Below are 10815 nucleotides of genomic sequence, written 5' to 3'. Positions count from 1 at the left end.
TGCAGATGGTGACTGCAGCCGTGAAGTTAAAAGACGCTTACTCCTTGGAAGGAAAGTTATGACCAACCTAAATAGCATATTCAAAAGCAGAGACATTACTTTGCCAACAAAGGTCCATCTAGTCAAGGCTATGGTTTTTCCTGTGGTCATGTATGGATGTGAGAGTTGGACTGTGAAGAAAGCTGAGGGCCGAAGAATTGATGCTTTTGAACTGTGGTGTTGGAAAAGACTCTTGAGAGTCCCTTGGACTGCAAGCAGATCCAACCAGTCTATTCTAAAGGAGATCAGTCCTGGGTGTTCTTGGAAGAACCAATGCTAAAGCTGAAACTCCAATACTTTGGCCACCTCATGTGAATATTTGACTCATTGGAAAAGACTCTGATGCTTGGAGGGATTGGGGGCAGGAGGAAAAGGGGACAACAGAGGATGAGATGGCTGGATGGCATCACCGACTGGATGGACATGAGTTTGAGTGAACTCTGGGAGTTGGTGATGGACAGGGAGGCCTGGCATTCTGCAATTCATGGGGTTGCAAAGAGTCGGACACGACTGAGTGACTGAACTGAACTGAGTGTAACACTTTAACTGCATCATTGTCTAGTGTCTGAAATAGTTCAGCTGAATTCCATCACCTTCACTAGCTTTGTTTATAGTAATGCTTCCTAAGTCCCACTTGACTTCACATTCCCAGATGTCTGGCTCTACTTGAGTGATCACACCGTCATGGTTATCTAGATCATTAATATCCTTTTTGTATAATTCTGTGTACTCTTGCTACCTCTTAATCTGCTTCTTTTATGTCCATATCATTTCTGTCCTTTATCGTGCCCTACTTTGCATGAAATGTTCTCTTGCTGCTGCTGCTAAGTTGCTTCAGTTGTGTCTGACTCTGAGCAATCCCAAAAATGGCAGCCCACCAGGCTTCCCCATCCCTGGGATTCTCCAGGCAAGAACATTGAGTGTGTTGCCATTTCCATCTCCAATGCATGAAAGTAACAAGTGAAAGTGAAGTCACTCAGTCGTGTCTGACTCATAGCGACCCCATGGACTGTAGCCTACCAGGCTCCTCTGTCCATGGATTTTCCAGGCAAGAGTACTGGAGTGGGTGCCATTGCCTTCTCCGAATGTTCCCTTGGTATCTCTAATTTTCTTGACAAGGTCGCTAGTCTTCCCATTCTGTCATTTTCCTCTATTTCTTTGCATTGATTGCTGAGGAAGGCTTTCTTATCTCTCCTTGCTATTCTTTGGAACTCTGCATTCCAATGGGTATATCTTTCCTTTCACTTCTCCTCTTTTCTCAGCTATTTGTAAGGCCTCCTCAGAGGACCATTTTGCCTTTTTGCATTTCCTTTTCTTGGGCATGGCTTTGGTCACCACCTCCTGTGTAATGTTGCGAGCCTCTGTCCATAGTTCTTAAGGCACTCTTATCATATCTAATCCCTTGAACCTATTTGTCACTTCCACTGTATAATCATATATTTGATTTAGGTCATACCTGAATGACCTAGTGGTTTTCCCAACTTTCTGCCATATAAGTCTGAGTTTTGCAATAAAGATTTCATGATCTGAGCCACCATCAGCTCCCAGCCTTGTTTTTGCTGACTGTATAGAACTTCTTCATTTTTGGCTACAAAGAATGTAATCAATCTGATTTTAGTATTAGCCATCTGGTGGTGTCCATGTATGCAGTCCTGTCTTGTGTTGTTCGAAGAGGGTGTTTGCTATGACCAGTGCATTCTCTTAGCAAACAAACAAAGGAAGAAACTCTGTTAGTGTTTGTTCTGCTTCATTTTATATTCCAAGGCAAAATTTGCCTGTTATTCCAGGTATCTCTTGACTTCCTACTTTTGCATATCAGTCCCCTATGATGAAAATGGCATCTTTTTTTTTTTGCATTATTTCTAGAAGTTCTTGTAAGTCTTCATGGAACCATTCAACTTCAACTTCCTCAGCCTTAATGGTTGGGGCATAGACTTGGATTGCTGTGATACTGAATGATTTGCCTTGGAAGCAAATGGAGATTGCTCTTTTATTTTTGAGATTGTACCCAAGTACTGCATTTTGGTCTCTTTTGTTGACTATGATGGCTACTCCATTTCTTCTAAGGGATTCTTGCCCACAGTAGTAGAGTTTATCATCATCTGAATTAAATTCACGCTTTCCTGCCCATTTTAGTTCACTGATCCCTAAAGTGTCAATCTTGTCATCTCGTGTTTGGCCACTTCCAATTTGCCTATATTAATAAACCTAGCATTCCAGTTTGCTATGCAATATTGTTCTTTACAGCATTGCACTTTACTTTCATCACCAGATTCATCTACAAGTGAGGGTTGTTTCTGCTTTGGCTTAGCCTCTTCATTCCTTCTCAAGCTGTTTCTTAGCTCTTCTACTGTTCGGACACCTATCAACATGGGGGTTTCATCTTTCAGTGTCATACATTTTTGCCTTTTCACTGTTCATGGAGTTCTCAAGGCAACAATGCTGAAGCGGTTTTTGTACAAATGAGTAATGTAAGTTGTGCACAAAGGACAAATGCAAACAAAAGTATGGGCAAAGAAAAAAATACAAACTAAAACATACACAGAAATGCACACACTGAGGTATGCATGATAGTAAATGCCAAAAGATGTCAACTTCCTGTAAGCCAAAGATAAATTAATTCTACAACAAATGGGAATTAAGTTTGCAGATGGAATTAAGGTTAATACTTGTGATGGCTAACTGTGTATGTCAGCTTTGTTAACTAGGTTACAGTACCCAAACATTTGGTAAAAGATCAGTCTAGATGTCCAATGAAATTGTTTTTCAGTTGAGATTAACATTTAATTCAATAGATTTAGCATAAAGCAGGTTAATTTCTGTAATGAGGTTGGACGTCATCCAATCAGTTGAAGACCATAAGGAAAAGGCTACAGTGCCCTGAGAAAAAGAGGATTCTGCCCCACATTGCCTTCAGTCTTGAAGTTTGAAGTCAGCTCTTCCCTGGGTCTCCATCTTGTGGGCTTTGCCACCAACTTTGGACTTTCCAGCCTCCATAATCACATGGGCTGTTGCTGCTAAGTCGCTTCAGTCGTGTCCAATTCTGTGCGACCCCAGAGATGGCAGCCCACCAGGCTCCCCCGTCCCTGGGATTCTCCAGGCAAGAACACTGGAGTGGGTTGCCATTTCCTTCTCCAATGCATGAAAGTGAAAAATGAAAGTGAAGTTGCTCAGTCGTGTCTGACTCCTAGCGACCCCATGGACTTGCAGCCTACCAGGTTCCTCCGTCCATGGGATTTTCCAGGCAAGAGTACTGGAGTGGGGTGCCATCGCCTTCTCCAATCACATGGGCTAATTCTTTAAAATAAATCTCTCTCTCTCTTGACATATGTGTATGCCCATCTTATTTGTTCTGTTTCTCTGGTGAACTCTGACTGATAACATTCAGTTCAGTTCAGTTGCTCAGTCGTGTCTGACTCTTTGCGACCCCATGAACTGCAGATGCCAGGTTTCCCTGTCCATGACCAACTCCCGGAGTTTACTCAAACTCACGTCCATCCAGTCGGTGATGCCATCCAGCCATCTCATCCTCTGTTGTCCCCTTCTCCTCCTGCCCCCAATCCCTCCCAGCATCAGAGTCTTTTCCAATGAGTCAACTCTTCGCATGAGGTGGCCAAAGTACTGGAGTTTCAGCTTTAGCATCATTCCTTCCAAAGAACACCCAGGACTGATCTCCTTTAGAATGGACTGGTTTTATCTGCTTGCAGTCCAAGGGACTCTCAAAAGTCTTCTCCAACACCACAGTTCAAAAGCATCAATTCTTCGGCCCTCAGCCTTCTTCACAGTCCAACTCTCACATCCATACATGACCACAGGAAAAACCATAGCCTTGACTAGATGGACCTTTGTTGGCAAAGTAATGTCTCTGCTTTTGAATATGCTATTTAGGTTGGTCATAACTTTCCTTCCAAGGAGTAAGAGTCTTTTAATTTCACGGCTGCAGTCACCATCTGCAGTGATTTTGGAGCCCCCCAAAATAAAGTCTGACACTGTTTCCACTGTTTCCCCATCTATTTCCCATGAAGTGATGGGACCAGATGCCATGATCTTCATTTTCTGAATGTTGAGCTTTAAGCCAACTTTTTCACTCTCCACTTACACTTTCATCAAGAGGCTTTTTAGTTCCTCTTCACTTTCTGCCATACTGGTGGTGCCATCTGCATATCTGAGGTTATTGATATTTCTCCCGGCAATCTTGATTCCAGCTTGTGCTTCTTCCAGCCCAGCCTTTCTCATGATATACTCTGCATATAAGTTAAATAATCAGGGTGACAATATACTGCCTTGATGTACTACTTTTCCTATTTGGAACCAGTCTGTTGTTCCATGTCCAGTTCTAACTGTTGCTTCCTGACCTGCATATAGGTTTCTCAAGAGGCAGGTCATGTGGTCTGGTATTCCCATCTCTTTCAGAATTTCCCACAGTTTATTGTGATCCACACAGTCAAAGGCTTTGGCATAGTCAATAAAGCAGAAATAGATGTTTTTCTGGAACTCTCTTGCTTTTTTGATGATCCAGCAGATGTTGGCAATTTGATCTCTGGTTCCTCTGCCTTTTCTAAAACCAGCTTGAACATCTGGAAGTTGCTGAAGCCTGGCTTGGAGAATTTTGAGCATTACTTTACTAGCATGTGTGATGAATGCAATTGTGCGGTAGTATGAGCATTATTTGGCATTGCCTTTCTTTGGGATTGGAATTAAAACTGACCTGTTTCCGTCCTGTGGCCACTGTGAGTTTTCCAAATTTGCTGGCATATTGAATGCAGCACTATCACAGCATCATCTTTCAGAATTTGAAATAGCTCAACTGGAATTTCATCACCTCCACTAGCTTTGTTTATAGTGATGCTTTCTAAGGCCTACTTGACATCACATTCCAGGATGTCTGGCTCTAGGTGAGTGATCACACTATCGTGATTTTCTTGGTCCTGAAGATCTTTTTTGTACAGTTCTTCTGTGTATTCTTGCCGCCTCTTCTTAATATCTTCTGCTTCTTTTAGGTCCATACCATTTCTGTCCTTTACCAAGCCCATCTTTGCATGAAATATTCCCTTGGTATCTCTAATTTTCTTGAAGGATCTCTAGTCTTTCCCATTCTGTTATTTTCCTCTATTACTTTGCATTGATCGCTGAGGAAGGCTTTCTTATCTCTTCTTGCTATCCTTTGGAACTCTGCATTCAGATGCTTACATCTTTCATTTTCTCCTTAGTCAACTAAAATAAGGAGATTATCCCAAATAATCTGGGAGTGCATATGATTGTAGTTAAAACGGTCCTTAAAATTGGAAGAAGTGAGAGCCAGAGTTAGATGTGAGCACAGAAGACACCATGTACCCTTGCTGGCTTTGAAAATGAGGTAAGCAGACTGACAGTCAGGGAATGCCAGAGGCCTCTAGAAGCTGTAAAAAAAAAAAAAAAAATCAGACTCCCACAGGGCCTCAAGAAAAGAACAAAAAACCTGCCTACTCCTTGATTTTAGCCCATTGAGACTTGTGTTGGACCTGTGACCTACAGAATTTCAAGTTAATAAGTCTTTGCTGTTTTAAGGCACTAAGTTTGTGGCAATTTGTTACAACAGCAATAGGAAACAAGTGCAAACTTAAAGATACGCAGTCATATCAAAAATTTCCTCATAAATTCTGAAAACCTGCTGTACATCTTTGAAAGCATTTGAACAGCATTACTTACTTTAGTACAAATAAGATATTCCTCTGTGCATTATAATTACCTCAAGGATAAAGGATCATATGAGATAAAATTTGTAGAACATTTTGTTACTAAAACCAAATCACCCAATCATAAATTTTTTTTTTTCAAGTGTAACTTGCTCAGTTGTATCTGACTCTTTGTAACCCAATGGGTTCCTCTGTCCGTGGGATTCTCCAGGCAAGGATACTGGATTAGGTTGCCATTTCCTTCTCCAGGAAATCTTCCTGACCCAGGGATCAAACCCAGGTCTCCTGCATTGCAGGCAGATTCTTTACCATCTGAACCATAGGTAGAGTTTATACATTAAATTTTGATATTAATTTAATTTAACTTAACATGTCAGATAATAGTTCCCATCTTGTTTGTAGCAGCTAAATGTATAGCTGCTGAATGGACTGCCAACTGGAAATGCTGCTAAATGTGAAATTTCTGCAAGATGTTTGCATTAACCATGTCATAATGTTTTTTTATTGTCATGGGGGAATTGGAATGAGATGTGTATAGTCTTCAATTTTTCTATCCCTATCTCTTTTCTGCTCACTGTTTATGTGTTGTGGAAGAGAGTATGATTTATAGGTGCATCCTATCAAGAAGCACAATCATTTTCTCACCTTTTATGTTAGAATAGTTGCCAGTGGAGAAGTCAATGACAACCCACTCCAGTACTATTGCCTGGAAAATCCCACGGAGGGAGGAGCCTGGTAGGCTTCAGTCCATGGGGTCACTAAGAGTCAGACACGACTGAGCAACTTCACTTTCACTTTTCACTTTCATGCATTGGAGAAGGAAATGGGAACCCACTCCAGTGTTCTTGCCTGGAGAATCCCAGGGATGGGGGAGCTTGGTGGGCTGCCGTCTATGGGGTCACACAGAGTTGGACATGATAGAAGCGACTTAGCAGCAGCAGCAGCAGTTGCCAGTGATTATAATAATGGTTATTTATCCCCATATATGAGTGATACTACATTGCTGATCTGACCTATTTACATTGTAGTCAGGTAGTTAGAAAATCCTTAGTGTTGATTGGCAGGAAGGAAAGGACATAAATATGCCTTTAGCTATTTTTAAGTATCATAGAAATCATCCCAGTTACATTAAATTCAGGGACCACCTAATTTTCAGAGAACTCTTATCCCTCAAAGATGGTATAAGCAAGACTAAAGGTTAACTGTCAAAAGTTAAAGCTATTAAATAGTTTCTATATCTCAAATAATGCAGACCATGCTACATATATGGATTTTAGATTTTTAAGTGGAATTATTTTTTATTATGTGTTCATTGAAATTATTTTGAGACTTTTCTAGTGTGTGCAAGCAAAGTAAAAATGAAAATCCTGGGAATAAAATGGTATTTAAGAATTGTTAACATCACATTATCTTTATCAAATAACAGTTAATTTTTTTAAAAAAATGATATATAATAAAACATACATAAATATTAACTTTTGCACAGCAAGCACTGGGAATTGTGAGTTAAATCTGATACCTGCCCTCTAAGCCAGTGTTGAGGAGAAAATTTCATCCTTACTTTCTTAGGCTTGAAAATGGGAGCCTGTAAATTAAACTACCAAAAAGCAGATCAAAAGGACAAAGAAAACATTCAATTTTATTAATATTTTGCATTCACAGAAGTTCACAAAAGAAATGAACGTCAAAGAAACAGATAGATCTGGGGGCTTATATATCATTTCAACAAAGGAAAGGGGATTTGGGCTTCAGAGGATTAGAAATCATGGGGAAGGGGAGAGGAAATATATGGGGGAGCTCATGGGAGATCAAGGTTATTTTATCTCTATTTTAGTAAAGTCTACTTTTGGTAATTCCTTTGTCCTTCTCTTATCAGTGTCGAGTGATGAGTGTTCTTCATCCTAATATAGGAAAGGCATCTTCACGGAGGGAAATTATGCCCTCTTTGAGATAGAGAAAGCTAGGAGAAGGCAATGGCAACCCACTCCAGTACTCTTGCCTGGAAAATCCCATGGACATAGGAGCCTGGTAGGCTGCTGTCTATGGGTCGCATAGAGTCGGACAGGACTGAAGCGACTTAGCAGCAGCAGCAGCAAAAGATGGCAGAGAACACTTCCTGTGTCTGTGGCTTTTCAGTTGCCTTAAGTTCAAAATAATCCTTATGTCAAAGTGGCATATTTGCAGTGCCATATTTTGTTCTCCTTCATAAGGCACTGCACTTAGACCTTGACATACCTAAGACACTTAACACTTTCCACAACCCTACCATATAAGTTCTATAATTATCCTCATTTTAAAGACTTACAAAGTCTCAGAATCTTTTCCAACTCATGCTGCTGCTGCTGCTGCTGCTGCTGCTAAGTCGCTTCAGTCGTGTCCAACTCTGTGCGACCCCATAGACGGTAGCCCACCAGGCTCCCCCGTCCCTGGTATTGTCTAGGCAAGAACGCTGAGTGGGTTGCCATTTCTTTCTCCAATGCATGAAAGTGAAAAGTGAAAGTGAAGTCGCTCAGTCGTGTCTGACTCTTAGCGACCCCATGGATTGCAGCCCACCAGGCTCCTCCGTCCATGGGATTTTCCAGGCAAGAGTACTGGAGTGGGGTGCCATTGCTTTCTCCGTTCCAACTCATATTGCAGTACAAATGACAAAGTTGATATTTGAGTTCAGATTTGTCTGGCATTCGAATTCTGTACTCTTCAGCCATACACTTCATTAAGTAGGAATTAGATATGTGGAAAGAGTTGGAAAAATGTATTCCAGGAAGAGGAAAGTACTTGTAAGGAGACTCATATATGAAAGATATGTACATCTGGACATTAGCCTATAAATCAGAGAAATGAAAAGAGATGAAGCTAGAGAAATGACCAGTGTCAGCTAATGAACTGTTTTAATGAAGTTGGACTATATATATCCAAAGAATTTCAGGCTGAAAAGATGATGGGAGCAAGATTTACATTGAAAGCTCTATTGGAATGCAAAAAAAAAAAAAAAAAAGAGTGGAAAAGGCCTAGAGGCAAAGACTAGTACAAAGAAGCTACATATTAACATGATATGATCCAGCTGAGGGATACTGGTGGCCTGATCTGAGATAGTCCAACTTATATGGTAGGAAGTAAATGGATTACAGAAACATAAGGTAGGAAGGATGTTAGTCAGTGAATACCTTGAAGGAATGAGGCTGAGGAAAGGGAGGGGTCAGATTTACCTATGGGATAATAATGGGTAGAACAGAGAAGGGTTTTGGTGGGGGCCGTGAGATGAGGCTCTAGTGAATAGAAAATCTCTGGCTTCAGGACAGGGATAGAAGTGTATTGCTTAGGAAAATATAGATTGAAAATGAGGCATGAGAGTTAATGACATCACCTATGTTGTGTATGTAGAGTGAGGAGGAAAAAAGTTCTGAACACAGGGAGCAGTACCAAGGAGGAAGGGTTAATGCAAGGAAAACCAGAGAGGGAGGAATAAGAGAGATAGGATTAACAGTTTGTCATATATGGCCCTTATGTTGAGTTATGTTCCTTCTATGCCTACTTTCTGGGGAGTTTCTATCATAAATGGGTGATACAACAAGCCCACAAGAAACATTATTCTCAATGGTGAAAAACTGAAAGCATTTTCCTTAAGATCAGGAACAAGACAAGGGTGACCACTCTCACCACTGTTATTCCACATACTTTTGGATGTCCTAGCCATAGCAATCAGAAAAGACAAAAAAATAAAAGGAATCCAGATTGGAAATGAAGAAGTAAAACTCTCAGTGTTTGCAGATTCCATGATACTATACACAGAAATCCCTAAAGAGGCCACCAGAAAATTACTAGAGCTACTCAGTGAATATAGCAGATTTTCAGAATAGAAATTAATACACATAAATCCCTTGCATTCTCATACACTAACAATGATAAGTCAGGAAGAGAAATTAAAGAAACAGTTCCATTCACCATTGCAACAAAAAGAATAAAATGCCTAGGAATAAATCTACCTAAAGAGACAAAAGACTTTTATGCAGAAAACGATAAGATACTGAAGAAAGAAATCAAAGACAACACAGAGAGATATGCCATGTTCCTGGATTAGAAGAATCAATATTGTGAAAAAGACTATACTACCCAAAGCAATCTATAGATTCAGTGCAATTCATATGAAACTACCAATACTATTTTTCAGGAACAAGAACAAAAAAATTTCACAATTTGTATGGAAACACAAAAGACCCTGAATAGCCAAAGCAGTCTTGAGAAAGAAGAATGGAACTGGCAGAATCAACCTGCCTGACTTCAGACTGTACTACAAAGCTATAGTCAACAAGATAGTTTGGTACCAGCATAAAAACAGAAATATAGACCAATGAAACATGACAGAAAGCTTAGAGATAAACACACACACCTATGGGCACCTTATTTTTGATGAGGAAAGAATATACAATGGAGAAAATATAGTTTCTTCAATGATCGGTGCTAGGAAAACTGGACAGCTATGTAGAAAAGAGTAGAATACTTCCTAACACAAGACACAAAATTGAACTCAAAATGGATTAAAGATCTAAACATAGGACTAGAAACTATAAAACTCTTAGAGGAAAACTCAGGCAGAACACTCTTTAACATAAATTACAGCAAGATCCACTGTACGCAACTTCTAGAGTAATAGAAATAAAAACAAACACAAATGGGATCTAATTATAAAAATACAGTACCTAATCAAACTTAAAGACTTTTGCACAGTGAAGGAAATGATAAACAGGGTGAAAAAACAACCATAGAACAGGAGAAAACAGTAGCAAATGCAACAATTGACAAAGGATTACTCTCCAAAATATACGAGCAGCTCATGCAGCTCAATACCAGAAAAACAAACAGGTAAAAGTGTGGGCGGAAGACCTAACCAGATATTTCACCAAAGACATACAGATGAGTAGTAAACCAAAGATGCTCAACATGGCTCATTATTAGAGAAATGCAAATCGAAACTAAAATGAAACATCACCTCATTCTGGTCAGAATGGCTATCATCAAAAAATTTACAAACAATAAATGCTGGAGAGGGTGTGGAGAAAAGGGAACCTTCTTGCACTTTTGGTGGGAGTGCAAATTGAAACAG

The sequence above is a fragment of the Bison bison genome, unplaced genomic scaffold, assembly GCF_000754665.1.
Source record: "Bison bison bison isolate TAMUID 2011002044 unplaced genomic scaffold, Bison_UMD1.0 scf7180017864325, whole genome shotgun sequence".
NCBI classification, from domain to species: domain Eukaryota; kingdom Metazoa; phylum Chordata; class Mammalia; order Artiodactyla; family Bovidae; genus Bison; species Bison bison.
Note: the sequence above shows the minus strand (reverse complement) of the source record.